We start from the raw sequence: 20,298 nt of genomic DNA on the forward strand, positions 1-20,298 counted from the left end.
GTATCCCCAGAGTATTGTTTATTCCATTTCTGGAAAGACTTAAATTCTCCTGTGGGGCTATGGCAGGGAAGAGGGTGGTTTTGTTACATGTTATTTGCTTTCTTGCAGGAAGTTCTTCCATGGTTGTCAGAAGAGTCAGATTTTAATCTAAGCTCTAATTATACCTTTGTTCCAAAAATACTAGTGCTAAGAAGTGCTTTACCCAAGGTGACCATTCAATCCATTTCTTTCATATGGCATGAACAAACTACTTGTAACAAACAATGCATAATTAGTGTTACTTCTTCATGTGAAGAGCTAGGATGTGGCCTGAAAATGGGAATATTTTAAGGAAATTCCCTTTTTATGAGAAAAAGTTTATATAATTTGGTTTAATGAGTGCTATGGGTCACGTCGAGCAGGAGGCAGCTCATTGATAAAATCTCTTGTACTTTCCATTCCTGTGGGCTCAGATCAGGAATCTTTTTGTTCCTTTAGTACTTTCTGGTTTAATGGGTTGAACCAGGGGAGTTTACCACAGTAAATCCACCATGGCGCAGAACTGTCCTGCACACAGCTTATAGCCCAGTGGTTATCGCCTGCTGGGATCCTTCACACATGTAACCTGGCATATGTTTTCCATTGTGGATCTGCTTGCAACTAACTCTGTAACTTGAGCCACATTCATTATAGTTGTTTCATGAAAAAACAGTGTATAGTTTGGATTTATAGGTACTTACCCCCGTTGCCTTTGTTAAAAAGAATCACAGTATTGTGGAATTTTCACTTACAGGCAGCCTATTCTGGGAGGGGAGAGAGGTTCGGGTTACCTCCTGATTGCTATGCTTTTTGTTTGCTAAGTATCAATGATCTGATTAATTTGATGCATTATGACTGGTATACAGTAAGTCTCCCAACAGCCAGCAAAATGAGGACTGCAGAATCCCTGCTAAATTATTTTGGACGTCTATGCAAATACACTGGACCAATAGTGCTCCAGAACTGCATTCCCTGGCCTTGTGTCAGAGCTTATAAAATGCAACTTAATCTAGCGCTTTTCCTTGAGACATTCCCATGAAGATCCATCATCTACAAATTCCATAGAACACGTTAAGCTGTTTAATAAAACTGCTTCTGCCCATTTTGAATCCTCATGAATTTGGTAGGACATCACTGTGCCACTTCAGCTGACTGCTGCTAAACCACACAGGTCCTGCTCTCACACCCCCTTTAGGACTACATACTGATCCTTGGAGATGAGAGTATCCTCTGGACATGCTTGAGTCTGCCTACAGCCTCACAGTAAAATTTGAGGTGAAAACTTAAAATTCCTTTACCAAACCAATTCTTTTTCACATGCTGACTGACCATAATCACAGTTTGTGAGGTGGTATTTGAGTAAGTACAAATACGTACTCATTCAAAAGAGGAAGCTGTACCATCATGCTTATTACTCATTAGTTTTACCTCTAAGACTTGTGTATCAGGGCCATGAAATGCTGAGATATACCACACATTTAAATTGTAGCTACAACATCCATATGTCAGTTTTAAGTGCCTCAGTACATGCTAAGCTGTGGCATGCAAACCTGAAAATTAGATTTACCACATAACTTTCAAATGTTAACATCACTCATCTCCTATTGCTGGTATCAGCCTAAGTGAAATGCTAATTTGAAGTGTTCAAAGAAGCCTCAGAATATCCAGGGGAGAAATTCAGTGCTGTGATTCAGCCAAGTGCATGTTGTTTGGGTTAATCACAGCAGGTCTATTTTGTATCTTCCAGTGCAACAAACTGGAGTTTGGAAAATAATTCCTCCTCATGAGTTTTCTGGGAATTACGAGAAAGGATTTTGTAAAAGCTTCTGTAAAAAAAGGACTACATTAAATAAGAGGTCAAAAGAAAATTCAGGGAGCGCAACACCTGCAATCATTACAGACAGTGGTAGAGCAGTGCTCACCTTTTGGAGAGCAGGACAACACTGATCAGCAGTGCCCTGAGATGGCTTCACAGGCTCATTTTTGTGTGTACGTACGTTTCATGAAGCACTGTCAGATGCCAAGGCTGGAGTAGGTCAGCTCTAGATGGCCGTGATTGTTCTCCAGCTTTATGTGCCTGGATGGCAGGCATCCCATGCCCATCACTTTCTGGAAGTCTGCTAAGGAAGAGATGAAGGAAAGCAGGACACAGCGCTAAGCTACCTCTGCTAGTTTCAGTGTCTGGGGGCACAGGCAACTCATGTCCCAGAAGCACTGGAGCTGACACAGTTTAAAGTGACCTGTATGACTGAGTAAGGGAGCTGTGGGTGCAGAGGAGGAGCTCTGCTGGCCACAGGCCCTTGAGGCGGTGGTTACCACGAGGGCAGCTCTTCCAGGGCACTGCTTATGGCCCAGCAGAAGAAATCATTCTTCAACAGTTAACACTGGTTCAGATAATCAGCAATCCTCTCTTTCTGCTCCCACTAATCTTTTCCAGTTTATAAAACTGACAAACAGAGGATAATAGATGGCTTTTAAAGATATGCAGCTTATTTATCAGGAGGAACAGAGCTGGATACAACAGCACAGGATTTTTTCCTTATCAAAACAGATGAAGAACTGAACGATGGATGCTACCAGATACCACAATAAATTCCAACTCCCATCAAACAGGCTGTAATGAATCATTAACATCCCCCACACAGATAGAGGGAGATCTTCCTGTTGGTCTGTTCACAGAAACATGTCATTTGTTGTTAAGCCATATTTCCCTTGGTTCAGAATGAAGTCTTCCTAATGGCAATAAGCAAAAGATGTTTCCCCCCTGCACCCTTCCTTTCACTTCTACATTCATCTTCCCAAAAATGAGTTTATCAAATAGATAATGCATAATTAAGTATACCAGACCTAAGCACAGGAGGGATATTTAACTTTTCCAAACTTGCTAGTGACCAAAGAGTCAGAAGAGGCCTTCAAATTGAGTTCTATCATTTGAATGGAACAAAGCAACAGTTTCCACTGTCTGGGAGAACAGAGCTCAACCAAAAGTGTTCAGCAGACTAGTGCTATTTTGTCAGTAGTTTTTCAGGTATCACATCAGTGTCAGAGCAAGAATGTCATCCTCTCCAAACATATTCAGCCATAGTTCTTCTCAAAAGGTTCCCTATAACCCTGCTGGGACAACTGAGGTTTTAATTCAGACCTTTATTATAAATAATATATAGAATATTTCTACACAGCCTATTCCAGCTAATGATCAGCATGAATGCAGGAAGAGTCTGGACAGGCAAAACCCAGAAGAAAATAGATGAGAGAGAAACACACAGGAGGAGCAGCAACAGAATGAAATGGGAAGGGAATTCAGTCCAAAAGGAAGAGCAATTTGTTTTCATAGCTTGGAGGAGTAGAAGGAGCAAGCCCACTGCAAGTTTTCACAGCCAGACTCCTCAGATAATTGCAGGAATTGCTGGTCAGCCTACGCACGGAAGTATTACTGGGCACACCACCCTACCTCAATATGAAATGAGAACACTCGGAGTATTTTATAGGCTATTTGTATGCTGGGGCAGGTGTGCATGCAGCAGCCCTGCAGTCCCCATCTCTTGATTGTCCAGATTGGAGACTCATATGAACAAGCTACAGCTCTCTTTTAGGCTGGGGCACCCAAGGTTCCCCCTGCTCTGCAAACCTAACATATGGAGAGACAGAAAAGAGAAAGAAAAGGAAGAGAGAAATTTTGGGGCTGCATGCCTATGTCTTGCCACACTATGAAAAGACAGTCTGAAGGTAAGGAACAAACTCCATCCTGCTTGAAAAGTGCTTCGACAGCACAACCTGATGAAGTAAAGCACCCAGTACAGTGATTACAAACAAACCCGCCCCCCCATTACTTAGTAGGTCATGTGAGAGAAGCTTAAAGCTCATGCCTAAAGTTAAACAGATGTTTAGGTTTCTGCCCGAGTGGGGCCTGTGCTGACTCTGCAGTACTGCAGATTTACAGGACTGACTAGCAGCAACCGCAGGCCCTGAATTCTGCTGGTACCTCTGCTTTGCTGATAGGGGATCCTTGGTATGCACATACTGCAAACCCTGACCCAGATGCCAGACCTCTGTAACGTACACAAAGCCATAAAAGTACCTCTCAAACTCGAGCACTCTACCTGATTCAAATAAAGCACATACATTTCTTGAAAATGAAATAGGTATTTGTGTGCTAAATAGGTACAAAATATTTTCATAATCTGATTGTTGACCCAAATATCCTATAATGCCATATTAAACCAACAGTGGGAAAGGATGAAATGCAAGAGAAAGTAAAAAATATAGAGTTAAGGTTGCTACAGGACACTCTTTTCAAGTAGTGACATGTTAAAAGAGTATTTTATCCACAGGGCCTGGAAACAAATCAGTGTGTTACACATACTTGGGTTTAATCTCTAAACCATTCTTCAAAACTCTGCCCTTTTTTAGCCTAAAACATCAGGTTATTCCAAATGGACGTTATCTGCTTTAGAGACAAACTCCATTGTGGGGGGAAGCTCTAGTTGCCAAGCACTTGGCAAGACAGATTTGCAATTAGGTACTTCCCTCTACCCTGAGGAACCTGGGCTATAAAAAGAGAGCAGGAGACAGACCCAGATTTAACTAAATGAACTGCACCCACTCCAAAAGCAGTATGCCAAGTTTCAGAATATTCTGGCTTGCAATAAAGCTTTAAAGATAAGTTTCCAACAGCCATCTCAGTACACACACGCATGCTAGGATTTTATACAGAAATACAGTTCATAGGGAGGCCTGGGCAATTCAACTTTTGCCAGAATTAGGGCATATATATAGAGAGAACATGCTCATGCATTGCCTATAAAACTCAGTCCATTAATTATGGTTGGCAAGCAACACATATAAGAGAAAAGAGTGGTTGTGAAATAGATTTCAAGATCTGCTGGTTAAAGAAAGTGTCTGTGCCAGAGGTACGTAAGCAGTCTGAATAAATGAGCGTATTCCTGCAAAGTGTTACTGACTATGAAGACAAACTGGCACACAGATCCTTCACTAGCACTACAGACGCACAGCAACTGACTTGCTAATCAAGTTACAGTGAGCATACCTTTTTCTTACAGTTTTATTGTCCCCAAAGCCTCAGATGTGCGTGTCATGTGGGAGGAAGAGGTAAAATGGTCACAAATGCTCAAGTCTTGCCACAGCTAAAAAAAAAGAATAAAAAAGGAATTATTTCCTAATTCTTCCTAGGTTTTGAAGCATGCAGTGCAGAAGCAAGATAAATGATCCATTTAAGAAGAATCCATGGGAGAAAGCCCAAGCCTTTCTCTTAAAAGGTTAAATGAATTTAATCCCTTCACATGTGAGAGTTGCAGTGATATTCACAGATTCTTCCTTTCCTACCTGGTTGAGTTTGCTGAAACAGACTGGTCCCCCAAAAAACTCAGCTGTCATGGTGATGAATGCACACACAAGTGCAGGCAATCAGAAATATGCCCTAGACAGAAACAAATGCAGTGTGAAGCAGATAAATGTGTTAGGAAATATTTTCATTTACAATTTTTAAACAATATCAACAACAACAAAAGATTATAAAATTTATGAAAGATTGCTTTTATATCATGACATTTATGAAACTCATTCTATTAAATACTCTACACATGATTTTGAAATCTGATCTAAAGATGATCAATAACCTGTGTGAGTCTTCGCTGTACTTTGCTGGTCAGGCCAGCAGAAAGGACAAAAGCCCTGCTTGGATTTTCACATAATTTCCACAGCCTCCATACAGACAGAGCCCACAGCAAGCACACAGAAAAGGACAGCAGATCCATAGCAGAAAGGATTAAAATTCCTTATAAAAATGCTGGATTTCTAGTAGCACAAATCTACATAATATTTTTTCCAAACCTGATTTTCCCATTAGCTTTCATAATAACAAACAGCACTAGAAGTGTATAAGATACTTCTCTTCCCTAGAGAGCCATAGTTTTTAAGTGATCCCTCAGATGAGGCAGTTCTGGAGGTACCAGAATTCTGCAGCATTGAGTTAAAGATCCTTTCAGAGGAACCAGAAAATACACCCCAAAAGATAAGGGCAGTACTTCATGACCTTCTAAATTTCATACATCTATTTTAGCCTGGGTTTGTCATTATAAAGTTGTAATACAAGAAAAGTTTACAAAGTGTCTTGCTTCAGGTGTTGATGATGATAGAAGTATGCAATTTCAAAACAAAAACAAGTTTAGTTCATCTCTAAAGAATGCACTATCCTGATAACAACCATCTCCTAAGCAAACTGAGGAACCACTGGGAACCACAGCAACGTGAAATTCATCCTTCTCTGAAATACACAGGAACTGTTTATTTCTTCATGTGCTCAGCCATGATCTGGATTTTCATTTAGTTATTACTGTAGCACAGTGAAATGAGATCTATAGCATCCTGGTAGATTAATTATGGCACAATTCCCCTCCATCTTTTTTGTATCTTGATTCTAATGCTATAGACAGGCACACGGTCTCCCTCCCTCTCCCATTTCTAGTTCATCTTTAGAAAGGACCATCCCACACCCCAGTTCAGAACTCGCTGATTTTTAGCAAGACTTTACTATATATTTCTTTCAAAACACAGGTTTGTTTTTAGATAGTGTTTGGTTGTTTCCAGTCATTACAGTGCTGCTGGAGCTGCAGGTTCTGCTTCAGGTCAGGTTAGCCTGTCTTTGATACATGATAAGCATGGAGGTACCAATGCTCAGGTGGGCTCTACCAGGGGAGGTTTCACCCTCTGGGTCAGAGCCATTTAGGGCCAGCCAGGATGAGGGAAGGATAGAAGGGAACATGCACACAACACCAAATTTTAGTAAAGCACAGCCTACTCTTCAGCACCCACATCACCAACCTCATCCTCCACTGCAGCAGCAGGGGAGGCAGGATCCCAGTCTGTCCTGATTTATTGCTTGGCTAGGATTTTTATTTCCTTTCTTTTGTTTTAGGTTGTTCATACCAGAAAAAGTACGCAGGAACTGTCTTTTTGCATTCTAGCAGGGGAGATCACAACAGTCCCAACCCTACCCATCAGACATCAAACATCATTCACACCTGGTATACAGGGGAAAAAAGAAGTTTCCTCCTTACATCATCTTGCTCAAGAGTTCTGTTTGCTCCAGTCTAAGATATCTGCACTATAGCTGTTGAGCTCTGAAGGGCTCCAAATATCACCCCAGGCTGTAAAACACTTCTCAAAAAACACTGGCAAGTTCAGAGTTGCAGCAAGAGCCCCAGAGCCTGGTAGCACACTGTAGGAAGAACACTGACGAAACTGAGCGTTGTTCCTGCTCTAGTCCCTACAACAACAGGAAATTTGTTAAACAAAAGTCTGATCTCATCCCAAGAAGCAATCAATGCCCCCAGTACACAGGAAAAAGATACGACCTTGAAAGAGAGGTCAGGAAACATGCGGGCAATCAGCTCAGTCTCAGTATATGCACAGCCACTTCAGAAGTTTTGATACCCCTTGAGATGCATAAATGGCACAGTCCTGCTCAGGATGAAGTTGGTTTCCATCAGCTTCTGCAGTCTGGTGAAGCACAGGAGAGTTCAGCAGGCACATGACTGCACAGTTGGTATGTATTGCTACGTGCCAGCTGCTTGGTACCTCCCAGCACCAGCATCATCTGCAATTCAGCAGCAAGGAAATGCCTACTGAAGGCCAGTAAAAAGTAGGAGCAGTAGCAGCAGTGCTGCTCCATGAGAGGATGGGAGGCAAGAGCGGAGGTGACCACAGTGCAAACAGCCCCCTCACCAACATGCCACAATCTCGCAGCATGGGAACAGGACAGGCAGAGCTGGGTGCTGGCACATGGGCAGTCACAAGTGAAGCAAAAGGGATATAAACTGGGTCCAGTATCTATGCAGAGGGTCCAGCCAATAGCAAAAGGAGATGGAGTTGGAGACAAGGCTACAACACAGGCCCAGGACCTATCCAGGAGGCAGGGCCAGGACTGGAGGCAGGAGCACTAATAAACTTGACCTGAAGCACAGGCTCAGGGGCACTGGTCAGGGCTGGTGCTGCACTGGGGACCCCAGCAGAATGGCTCAAATCTTAACTGCTCACCTCCTTGTAGGAGGAGGTCACTATTGTCACCCTATTGTTTTTACTGTCATGTTCTCGAAACAGAAAGGCAGCTTCCCCAATACTTTGACTCTCTATTAAGAGGCCAGTTTTTAAACCAGCTGTTTGGGTAATTTAAGCTTATGCTGCCAAATAAATTGACCATGCAATTTTTGAGGTTTACTTCATTTATACCTTTTAAACTCAGCCTCAGGGACCCCAGAGTTGCTGTTCAAGCGAGTATTTCATTGCTTTAAATTAGTATTGAAAACATATTACTGTCATCTTTCAATCTCTATGCCTTTCATACAAGCTGCTTCCTGCCACATCACATTCATTTCTAGTTTTCTGCATAAAAAACAGAAGTCAGAGGCCCAGCATGCTCCTGTTACGTAAAGCCACGCTAACAGGAGCGGGAATTTCGGATGCCGAGTGGCCGCGGATGAGCGAGCACTCTTGGCAAGCTCAGATTTTACTTCCTGTGAAACTGGAATGCAGAGCAGTTTGCTGGGCTTTGGCTTTTGTACAGTAATTATTCCACTAAAGAGTTACTCCGGGAAAGGCAAATGAGGCAGACGTTGAACAAAGCCTAGTGCTAGGTCTGCAGAGCGGAACTCACCTGGAATCAAGGGTTTTAAAGTAGGTTAGCACACCACACTGCATAGATGAGTAAGTGGTCACTCTAGTCAAATCACCTGTGGGTCACTGGGCTGCAGCAGAACATACAAGAGCAGGACTCCAACTCAACATGACTCAGAAGAGCGAACCAGCTCCGTTGTTCCTTCTCTTCTCCTAACTCCTATCCCAGCTTCTCCATGCCCAAATATTTCCAAGCTGCTTCATTTCTAACCAGATGGCTGCTCTGAGTAACAAAAGGAGAGTGAGTTTACTCTTGTGAGTACTGGATCTACAGAGGGGTGTCTTGTTCTCAGGCTCTGGTACCATACACCCCAAATGTTTCCAGTCTCCAGGAGATGTTGCTGCAGGACAGGCTGCCCAGACCCGGAGTCCCAGAGCAGGTCCGCTGACTGTGAATGTTACCTGCTTTCTCCCAATACTCAGGAGCACTGTGGAAATGGAGCGCATTAAGCAAAGAGAGATTCGATAGAGGATTCAATAGGCTAAATTCAGATAGGTCAAATATTTGCAAATCCCCTGGAACTGGGCTGAACTGCTGCACCAAAACAGGGACAGCTACGTTTCTCAGTGCCCACACAGACACACACGTCCTCTCCCCCACCCCACGCCTGTGGTTCATGTTTTCCATGAAAGCTTAAGTATAACAGAGATAGTAAGTTTCATACTGGTAATTTAGGGCAGTGTTATCACTACCCCTGGGAACTCTGGAAAAGGATTCTAGTTGGATAGTTTTGAACAATTTATACATGCAAAATTATGAGAGCAGTAAGTTCTTTTAAGTTCAGCTAGTACAGGAGGCAGAACCAAAGTGTCCAACTCACAGAAATGTCCCTGCAAAGGGACAGTGTTGGTGGCAGAGCTCCCATACCTGCTGTTCCCAGGAGACTTGACCTCCCGAATCCCACTGCTCTCTGAATTTCATCCCAACTGATACCCAAGCAGGTGCCTGAGTTACCACCAGTGTCGCTTGACACAAACTGTTATTTAGTAAGCATGCACTAGTGACCCTCTTCATTTCTGCCTCTCCTAGCTGAGATGACTTTCCTTAAGAGCTAGAACCCAAACCAGCTCTTCCCAATTGAAGTGTTTGTATCAGGATCAAGGTACGATCATTTCTTCACTGTCTGAGGGTTCCATCACTCTGTACCACCCAGCATGTTACTGGTAGACACAGCACCTCTGCTCAGCGCTGCCCATGAGTCAATGATTAACAACTGACGTTGGTATATTCTCCCATTTTTTAAAGGAGCTCATCATTTGCTGTAAGCAAAACGCAGCACTCTGACCCTTTAGCTCACATCCACGCTTCTGCTGCTTCCCTCTAACTTGGCACAGGGGCCACCATCATGGGACTCCTACTGACTGAGCTCCTCCCCACACTAAGGTGGTGGAAAGTGAAATATAAGCAGGACCCCTCCTCCCTATGTGTGTTACTCATTTAAAAAAACTATTTATATTAGAAAACTATTAAGAAATAGTTACATCTGTTATGATAAATTTAGAAATCAAATCCTCTCAGGTTTTTGACAGATCATTTTCCCTTTGTTTTTTTAACAAGATGTTTTTGTGAAAGATCCAAGTAACTCCGATATTCTCCGGAATTCAGCATTTTCTCCATTTTCTTTTTTCCTTCCTGAATCAGGATTATAAACACATCACCAGTTAAGGACACGATCTAGCAACAGTTAAATAGTCTTCATTCCCCTGAAGATAATGGGATTGCACACATGAGACCGTTTTGAAACACAACAGATTTTTTTTAAAACATTTCTTTTGGCTTAAAGTATTTAGAATAAGATCTCCCAGTTTTCCAGCAGCAGCTGTTCTATGTCTGGCTTTTCACCCAAATCTGTTTGTACCCTACCAAGATTCCCAGTGAATAGCTGCAAAACTTCAGGGCCGATTTTCCCTAGCATTGGCAATTTATCCCTTAATCAAGGAATTTTTTTAATGGACTTCTTCAGTTAAATTTCCTTCATTTCATTTTATAGCATTCCTTTGAGGATGCATTCTGTCAAATAGCTGTAAGCTTAGGGATAGCTCAAGTTCCTGAACCAAAACCTGGAAGTGAGAAGTTTTGGCCAATGTCTCAGTAGGAAGTTTTCAATTCAGGAGAAAGAAAAAAAAAGATATAAAAAAATATCCTGATTTACTGAAAATTTCTCATAGGGAAAAGCTGGTTTTGAAAAATGTCCAAAAAAATCCCCAAAAGCAATAAAGAAATAAACCCCCAAACTCAAAACCTTTTTGACATGTCCGAATCAGGTATGTCTAACTCAGAAAGAAGAGTTTGGGTCCAACATTGTACTACTTGATGGATTTAAAAGGCCAAAATATATACTGTCATTGACTGAATTTATTTTTATATTGACATTAAAAAAAAATTAAATTCTACATAAAATTAGATTTTTATTATTACAATATTATTAATATTAGAATATTTATATCTAATGTCTCACAGAGAAAAACGTCAAAGAGGGGAAAGTTTTACTTCTCTAGACCTTTGCTTGTGCTTCTGAAGCTGGAATCAAATACAGTTTAACTTTTTAGAGTTTAACAAGTCTATTTCTTTGACATACCAATGAAATGGAGGAAACCCCCAAACTCCTGCAGTATCCTGCTTCCATTTGTGTGCAGGCTAAATCACATTTATCCAACCACTTTCTGACCAGGTGGAGGCAGTGGGAAATAGTTGGCCATAGTGATTTTTTGTTCCTGACAGTGGTTGCCCTAATGGAAAGTGGCGTTATACTACACAGAGGACTGCGGGTGGTTGTGTGGAGGAAAACATCACAGAAATCTAGTATTTTTCAGTACTTAGTGTTTCTAAATCTAAATTAAATAACAACAATAATAATAATATAGATACTAAAAACTAGAATCTGGGCTTGTAAAGTTTTGAGTATCTTTGAGCACTGAGGCAAACACAGAATAGGCTTTTATCGCGCATTTAACTTTAACAAGCACTTAAAGTTAGATTTCAAAGCACAGTATATTTGACCATGCTTTGTAAAAAAGACCCAAACAAGTCCAGGGAATATGTGGATATATTCAGACCACTCCTTCACTAGTGTAATTGAAAATATTTTGACCTATATTAAATAAGATACCAGCATACATTAGGCAACCCATTTTGCCAGCTTATACATGCCAGCAGCTACCAGATGAAGAACAGTCTCTTTTCCCCCATTCCCCTAACAGTGACTAGGCTACTTTACCCCACTATGGGATGTATATAACACCACATGCACATTGTCACAGAAGCCTCATCTCTCTGATGGTCATCGTCATGGTTATGTACAACCAGAAGACTTCAGAGCCACTGTCTAAACTGCCCCGCACTGGCTCATCTCCAGGCTCAGGCCACGAAACCTGCAGTTCAGTCCAGGTATCCTGGGCTGGGTACAACCTCCTATATGCAAACCATTTCCTCTTAGATGATAAAGAGGAGCAATAAACAAAGGGGTTTTTTTTCTGAATAAAACCCTTTCTCTGAACAAGCCATTCAGAATTTGGGTATTTCAGAGCATGTTGCGATCCAGCCATGACAGAACAGTTTTGATCCAAAGTACAAAGCAACAACATAGTCTTTCAGCTGCGAGCTCCTGGCTTTGTGAAGCAATGCTGACTCCAACATTGACTCACTTGTGCCTTATGCTGTTGCTGCTATTAATGTATTTCTATAAGTGTGCACAGTTTCATAGTTCAGAAATTCTCCTTCACAATTTCTGTATTACATATAAGGCAATAGCCTCCTGGCAAGCTGGCGTGACTAATCTCTTCTTTGCTCTGAGGCTCTTTGCAGAATAGACTTGACTGAGCTATTTGTGGTCCCCAATAACAGTTCAGTTTCAAGTTAAAACCTAAATAAAGTAGGAATTGACAGATAATCTCTGTGTCCTAAGGAGAAAAGGCATAGGCCTTTACAGCCAGAATACAGCACACAGCTTTTTGTGAGTTTCCTCAAATCACTGGTAGGATCACTTAAAAATAATAGTATGAGCAATTGTTGGTTTCACTACATTTACCTTCCAGATTGTGATGGGAATCTACAGACTTCAAACACTTGGAATGCAATGGGGGAAGAATGAAGCAATAACACCTTTCCTTCCAAAACACATTTGGTTTAAGAGGACCCCTCCTGCAGCGCAGCATCCTCTACGCTCCTTCTCCCCCTTTCTCTCACACTGGCACAGTTTGTTTTTTGTCCTTGCTGCAAAGTGAATCACTGAAACAAAGGAGCCTCCACTGTTTGGGAGACTTTGGTGCACCACTTGAGAGGCAGAATCAGTGCACAACCACACCAACACTTGCAAGAATTCAACCAAAGGGATAGTAAACTGTAAGAAAAGCACAGGGGCATGAAAGGACTGGGGTGTGGGAAAGCCAGTATCAAGCTATAATTTCAAGTTCATTAAATCAAAATTCATGTTTAACATAGCTGTTGAAATGGGCACACCAGAATCCCAACCCAAGCATATATATAGCACATACATCTACTGCAGTCATGTTTATAGGTTTTTAAAACACAAACGATCTCTTCTGTTCAGCTCAACGCTTTTGAAGTGGTATTTGCTGGAAATTTTTCTTTTGCTGGTACTACAACTTCAACTATGTTGGTGCTGAAGTTCAGAGCAGAAATACCTGATTAATAGTTTGATTTTTGGAAAAGTAACAACACTGCCAAGGTGGTTTAAAGGCAGCTCCAAATATACAACAGGTTTTAGAATACTGCTTTGGTGTGCTTCTGCTTTTTTGTTTTTTGGTCAAAGCATACTGTGTGTCCATCAAATACTTGGATTTGTGTCCTGTGGTACAAGGGGTGCAGAACACTAATAGAAGACAGGAATTGACACTGCTCAAATAGTTTATTTATAGCAAATATGCTGGAATTTGCCTCATCAAATAGTATTCTTTGGAGCAAATCTAGATAAAAGTCATTTGGCTGATGTTATTCTTCCCACTATTTCATTCAAGTCAGCAGATGAACATGCCCTCTTGAGAATTTCTCCGCTTTGTAGAAATCCTGATGCTGTTGTCTGGCACTCTGAGTGTTACAATCAAATGAGTCCCAGCCGTTCATCCCCCCATCCGACATGTTCTTTCACTCAACTCAACACACCCTTCACTTACAGAACTGATACATTCTCCCTTGCATTCATTCATAGGCCTAGCTTACTAGTCTGGTTTCCTACAGTAAGGATGATTTAGTGATTGTACTGTCTGTACACCTATCACTTGTTTACCCCTCTCCACAAAACCACTTTTGACCTCTTCTACAAAATCTGCTAAAGTGTAGAAATCTCTAAGATTTGTTAATAGCTGGCCCATAGATAGAGACCCAGATTTGTTGCCCACAAGGGGACCATCTGTAGCATGTATGGCAGCACAGTATAAGACAGCAAGAAATCCACCCACAAGCATGCTAGGAAACCCGTGAGCACAAAGCCTGAAGCATTACATCAGCGCCCAGCTGGATGTCCACATGCACAACCTCAGCTTTTCAGGAATACCTACAAGTATAACGCACGTTCATGCTTTAAAATCTGCTGAAGTAGAGCCATATAGTACATAGTACTGGCAAACTCCCAAGCCCTTGAAATACACTAACAGAATTGCATAATCCTGCTGTTCACTTTCTTTGCTGTTGCCTATTTTCAGGGCTGAGTTTGATTTTTTTTTCGCTAATTTTTCAAGTATTGCAAGTTTGCTACTATTGCTTATCTTTCCTTTCTCCTACTTTGCCATTATATTTCACATGGCTTCAGGGCACGAATTGCCTTTCACATAAACAGTGTCGCTGGTTAAAAACTGCCATTTAATCGTGATTGATCATTCTGCAGACGTTTGCACAGGAAAGAGCCTGTGTAATCTGCTCACATCAGCAGGATTTTCCCTGTTAAGCGCAAACTGCTAAAGCTTTGAATTTTCTTTCACTGAAGAGTTTTAAATGCAGAATGCATTTAATTCACAGAATTATCTACTGCCATCTTCTTACATTGCTTGTTTGAAATGCACTGCTTTCTGCTGCATTCCTCCCTAAATGGCACAGGTTACAACAGAAAATACTGAAACAGCCTTTATCTTTTATTCTCCAATCCCTTCCATTACTTAGTTCTATTTTCAGTTAATAAAAGCTTGTTGTAGCCAGCAACACTGACTGTTGCTATGGTTTTGTACCCCTTACGTTTGTTTCCATTTCTACTGGTCCTTTGTCAGTTGTTTCACATGTTTTTAGTTGCTTCAACTACGGTTAATCTCTCTATTGCCTCACTTGCTTAGGTATCATTTGGACTCAAACCATCTGATCGCATATCTGGAATATATCCAGACTTTTAAAACAACATTGCAGGAGATTATGCTTTGAGTTAGATGGCAGTCTAGCTCTTAGCTACCTTCAGTTTTCTATTGGGTGACTGCAAGTCTTTTTAGGAATGTAACATACTCCACATTTTTATGGCCACATCAATAATCTTTTGTTTTCAACTGAAAGTAATTTTATATCCTATTACTCTTTATGATGTGCAGACAGGCAGAACCTCAGGATGGAGCTTCTGCAGCCACCATTTTATTCCATGGGTCGAGCTTCTGGTGGCTTCCAACTGGGACTCTGGTTGGTTTTCTGACCTTGCCTGAAGAACAGCAGGCTCTATCCTTTCTTGGATTAAGTCACTTCCAATAGTTCCAGCACTTACTATGAAGTCCTGTGTGAAAATCCCTTTGAAGCAGGCCATTTTCTTATCAAGAAAGAAAAGAATGTCTCTATACTTGTGGTCAGTGCTTTAGTACAAGATGCACCTACTTCCTATAGGTGCTTTGAGCAAGGGTGGACAGAAATAGGAAAATTAGAAAGTAGAAGTTGGTAGTGTTGTAAATCTTACTCCCATGACCACTCCACCAGGGCCAAAGAAATGACCTACACAAACGTTCACCGTCAGAACTACAGATTGCACAATCAAGAATCCTAAAATAGCAGCAAAATTTACACAGACATAGTGTTATTCTCAAATCTTGACCCAGACAGTTCAGCCTTCAAGATTTCAGGCCAAATCACTTTTCATACACAGATTGGCTGAAAAAAATTGCTGAGTCTCTGTTTTAATCTCTCTCCAACACAATCCAACCTTTTTTACATGACATTTTTCTACCCTAAGTAATCCTCCATTCAGCTAAAATGGACCATGGCCTTATAGTTGCTGAATCTTGAAATATACTAGACAGAAGATGACCAAGAAGAAGATTCAGGTTAGCCTCCTGGTGAGCAATCATTGCCTAATCTATTCATCAGAGATGCTTTCAAAACCCCATGTGTTCATATTTGGTAACGTTTACTACTTTTCCATCCTCATCCCATTTGTAGTTACACCAGATATGGGGTGTTAACGTCTAAGCCACCAAGACCTAATCAAACAATTCTGCTATCTCCCACATATTAAGAAGTGCCTAAGCTGTAATTACACTTGACTTGTCACAAGTGCTTATATTCCTTATACAGGACTGTGAAAGGATAATTTGTGTTTTCTAACTCCTGTTAAGAAGTACACAGCTGGTACACAAGTACAGCTGGTGGCCCATGCATAGTGGAGGTCAAAAGGATTAGATCCTGTTTAGACCTGAAAGATGAAGGACACTGAAAATGTGCACATTTGCTCTCAATATTCATGTTGCATTGTCTTATACCTATTGTCTAATACTGTTTTTTAAAAACTTCTGTCTTCTTTGTTCTGGATATGTTTTGTTCTGCAAAATACAAGCCTGCACAAAGAACATGCTTGGGCAAAAGACTGCAAGCCTTCTCTTCCAGAATATTTCCCCTCCTCCCTGCATTTCTAAGTCCTTTCTTATCAGGGATTCAGAACTTACTGATTACAAGTTACTGTGCAGAAACAAAATATCTACTCAAATCCCACAGATGGCAACATCCTTTATAATTAAATATTTATTTAGTGATAAAGTTCATGTATGGAGTGTTTATAATATATCATTTACTAAGTTGTATGCTTTCTATCAAATTTTTATAGGGAAAATCTACTTTGCCAGGGGAAAAAGTGACTTTTTTTTTAGTGAAAAATCACAATGGAAATCCTGCTATTAAAAAAGCCTGTCATAAACATTATTAAAGAATCATACCAAATAAGGTTTGTAAGAATCTTTTATTTAAATAACTAACAAACTATTTATACTTTTACAAGAGCCTGTCCTATTTTAGTAAATATTTGGCAAAGTCATTTGATTAAGAGAGCAACCTGACCCTCATTTAACATGTTTTTTTGTCAGAATCTAATCTTCCATCATTTTGGTTTAACTACACAAATGATTTTTTGATATCTTTAGGTTAAGTAATACTTTTTCCTATCTTGGTTAAGACTGGATTTGCTAAGTTAAGTGACCAAAGAGCTTTGAAAAAGCTTTTATAGAGACATCTTATAGCTGAAATCACTCTTAGCAACTTAGTGCTAAGTGCTACATGGAGAACAGCATGGTCACTTCTTGTTTCTTCACCAAATGCATTTCTGACTCCCATACCAAGGCTTGATTTAGAGGCTGTTTTTGATCTCTGAAAGAAGCTGTGATCTCTTTTCTCTGCTCAGACACTGAAAGAGCCCACATCCCCATGGCATGCTACCTGATGTAGTGTCTCCAAGTGACTTGTATGTATCAAAATCAACAGAGATCTAGGCATTAGTGCTGCAGAGGTGCAAGGCAGCAAGGCACTACCATGCATCCTGAAATCATCTGCATGCTGTTTTCTGGGACATACCAGTCAGTAGCACCTAGGCATCCTGTACTCCTCAGGCAGCAGCAGCTGCGTGTGCAGCATTTACATATCATCTCCAGCTCTACCACACAGCACCATTTTGCCCCAGATATTAGGCATGGCTACAATGTAGCACTCCACTAAGGTTTTTTAGCTTGACTTTTCTGAAGGAATTTTAAAATGATTTCTGTAGAGCACTTCTCTTTGTAAAAGTGGAAACTCACTTTCTCATTCTGTGCACACAAAGGCACCAGTTTCAGTACAAATACTGGATGCATAAGAAGTGCAGGATTAGCTTTACAATTGATTTTCGGCTTGTAATGTCCAGTAACTTCAAATAAGTAAAGCTGGTAATAAAAAACAAATGCTCCACATATGGCACATCTGGAAGAACTTGGTCAGAGAGCACTGAACAAGAGCATAAGCCAGTCCATCCATTTTGCTGTATTTCATGCTAGCAAGGTACCAGTGTGGCTTCTATTTCAGAGTGTGCAGTGGCTACCATATGACAAAATGATTTCATAAATCCATGCTAGGGTAATGATTGATTCGTATTACAAATACAGTGTAGTCAAGAAGCTCTGCTGCAACACAGTTCACGTGGACAAGCTTTAGCCTTATCAAGATCCTGCTGTGATGAATTGGAGCTGCTCTGCAACTATTTATGAATACTCAATGTTTACACAGTTATCGGGATGTTTATTTTATAATTAGATGAGGGGACTGCAGGGTATGGTCTCTGCAAACACTTGGGTGCTGATAAGAGACAAGTACAGCTGATGGCCCATGGGTATTGAATGTCAAAAGGATTGAAGAAACCTGAAATGGACTTCCTCAAAGGAAGAAACAAACAAAAGAGCATTTGGAAAGAAGAACAAGTAGACCGACACACGACTGTTTGGATGTCTATGGAACTTAGGTCTACCATGCTACAACAGACTAAGAAGCCTTCATATAAATAACGGTGTATTTCGACTTCAATAACCAGTCACCTCCACATCCCAAGCACTTTCCTCCTACTGATGAACTGAGCTACCTGATTTTAGGAAGCTCATTGCAACTTCCAGAAAGAGATGTATTTTCAGGACCCATTCAGGTTGCAACAATCTGGCTCTTGTTAGCATCTGTTTATAATTTCACCTCCAGGGAGGTAAAGGGGCAAGGCTGTAAAAGCCACACTCAATAATTAACCAGCATTTGTAGCATCTTATTTGTGGATTTTGTGGACATATTCTAATCAGAATACAGCTATGCCCTCAGAGCATGTTAGGCCCTTTGGACATCTGAGGCTGTTTCAAATATCAATAATTTGCATTAATTCCGTAACACGTGCTCTTCATAGTTACAAGCAATGATAAGACAACTTCTCATTTGCTGTTTTTGACTAAGCCAGATGCTTAAAACAGCAAACTAAAAGCTGTGGAGAACCGTGCTTCTGATTTTCCTGCCAGATGTGAGAGCTATACAGACCAGGATTTGAGCCATCGTTTTCCACTTGCCGTATTCTGACAAAAGCATGGGCTGCTGTCAGAAGAGACAGTTGTACATTCTCCTTTTCCTTTATGAGTAGCAACAACAGTGAGAAACCATGAGACAAATAATGGAGATTATCTGGCTGAAAATTAACCTTTTTCTCCTCTCCTTCCCCCCCCCCCCCCCCCCAATTCTGTTCTCATTTGTGCAGGTTTGCCCCAGTCACAGCAGCAGTCTTTCATCTGATGAAAGCGTCAGTGTCACCATGACCCAAGCTTCACAGTCACTGATCCAGAGACCATTTTCTGCAGCTCGTGACTTTCAAGAAGTGAGGAAAGAGGATCATGTTTTAGACTATGAAATCTTGCCATTGCTATTATTTTTCCTGACAGAAAGACAAGTAGTCTCTTTAGACTAACCCTTTTTCTTTTGGAGAAGACACAATGTGTAACATGAAGATACAAAAATCACAATGTGACACATACTTGTTTAGCTGCGGACAGAAGCAACCTCCCTATGTACATACAAATGTCTACTTTATCATAGTGAAAACTCCTGAAATAGGAGGCGAGATGTGAAATTCTCTTCAAACCCTGAGCTGATGTAATCCAGAGTGTATATTCAATTGCTCTACAAAGGGCTCTGCCAGAAGAAAGTTGGTTTAGATGACACTTCTCTCCAATATGTGACCTAATAAGATGATAGTAAGATGAAGAAAAAGGAAACTCAAAATCGTGATGGCGATAAGCCATCTTCACTGAATAGGCTATTTGTCTCTTCTTGCCTGTGTCTAGCAAACCCTTTTGTAGTTGCAGTTCTTTCTGGATACCCTGCTAACTGCTGTGAAGAGGACTCTTTATCAGGACATTACCCCAAACTATTGCTGCCATCTGTAAATATTTGTACATATTACCAGAGCTCTGACTGTGCAAATTTCTGACAACTGAAATAAATCAAGCCATTTAACTAAAAAGACTCAAATGTCAACCATAACAGTTGAAAATATCAACTCTCACCCTCCCCCAGCAGAGGTTTAAAGGAGAATGTTCTTGTTTCTGAAAATGAGCTTGTCATTAATTTAGTGAAGTTTTCCACTCCAGCGCTGAAAAAGCATGCAAAGAGATTTTAAAGAGACCAACTTGTCAGTGGGTATCTCCAGCACTGGGGAGAAAGGTCTTAGAAGATCAGGATCATGTGGAAGGAAAATAAGAGCCTGAAGCAAGTGGATATCACAGCTAATAAGCAAGAAAAAGCTTAGTTCCTGCTGTAAGAACAGGACTGCTGCTGCAGCCCCTCTGCCTCCTTCAGCCTCTTAGCTGACAGAATCATTAGAATAACCTTAAATGGTTCAAAAGGTA

General features: G+C 40.9%; 1 long non-coding RNA gene across 2 annotated transcripts in view; it reads right to left on the reverse strand.

Annotated features, from left to right (window-relative positions):
• Nucleotides 1-20,298, reverse strand: part of LOC130609812 (uncharacterized) — a 41,111-nt gene that overhangs the window by 10,786 nt on the left and 10,027 nt on the right. Inside the window, exons 1-2 of one of the 2 annotated variants that reach the window (XR_008974879.1) lie at nucleotides 9,644-9,857; nucleotides 5,066-5,162 (exon numbers count right to left, since the gene is read on the reverse strand). This is a non-coding gene — a long non-coding RNA (uncharacterized LOC130609812). Of the gene's footprint in view, nucleotides 1-5,065; nucleotides 5,163-9,643; nucleotides 9,858-20,298 lie in introns of those variants that run through there. The other variant, XR_008974880.1, reaches the window with a different exon arrangement.

The sequence above is a fragment of the Pezoporus wallicus genome, unplaced genomic scaffold (genome assembly GCF_028554395.1).
Source record: "Pezoporus wallicus isolate ANWC-B61680 ecotype Strahan unplaced genomic scaffold, APGP_CSIRO_Pwel_v1 contig_593, whole genome shotgun sequence".
NCBI classification, from domain to species: domain Eukaryota; kingdom Metazoa; phylum Chordata; class Aves; order Psittaciformes; family Psittacidae; genus Pezoporus; species Pezoporus wallicus.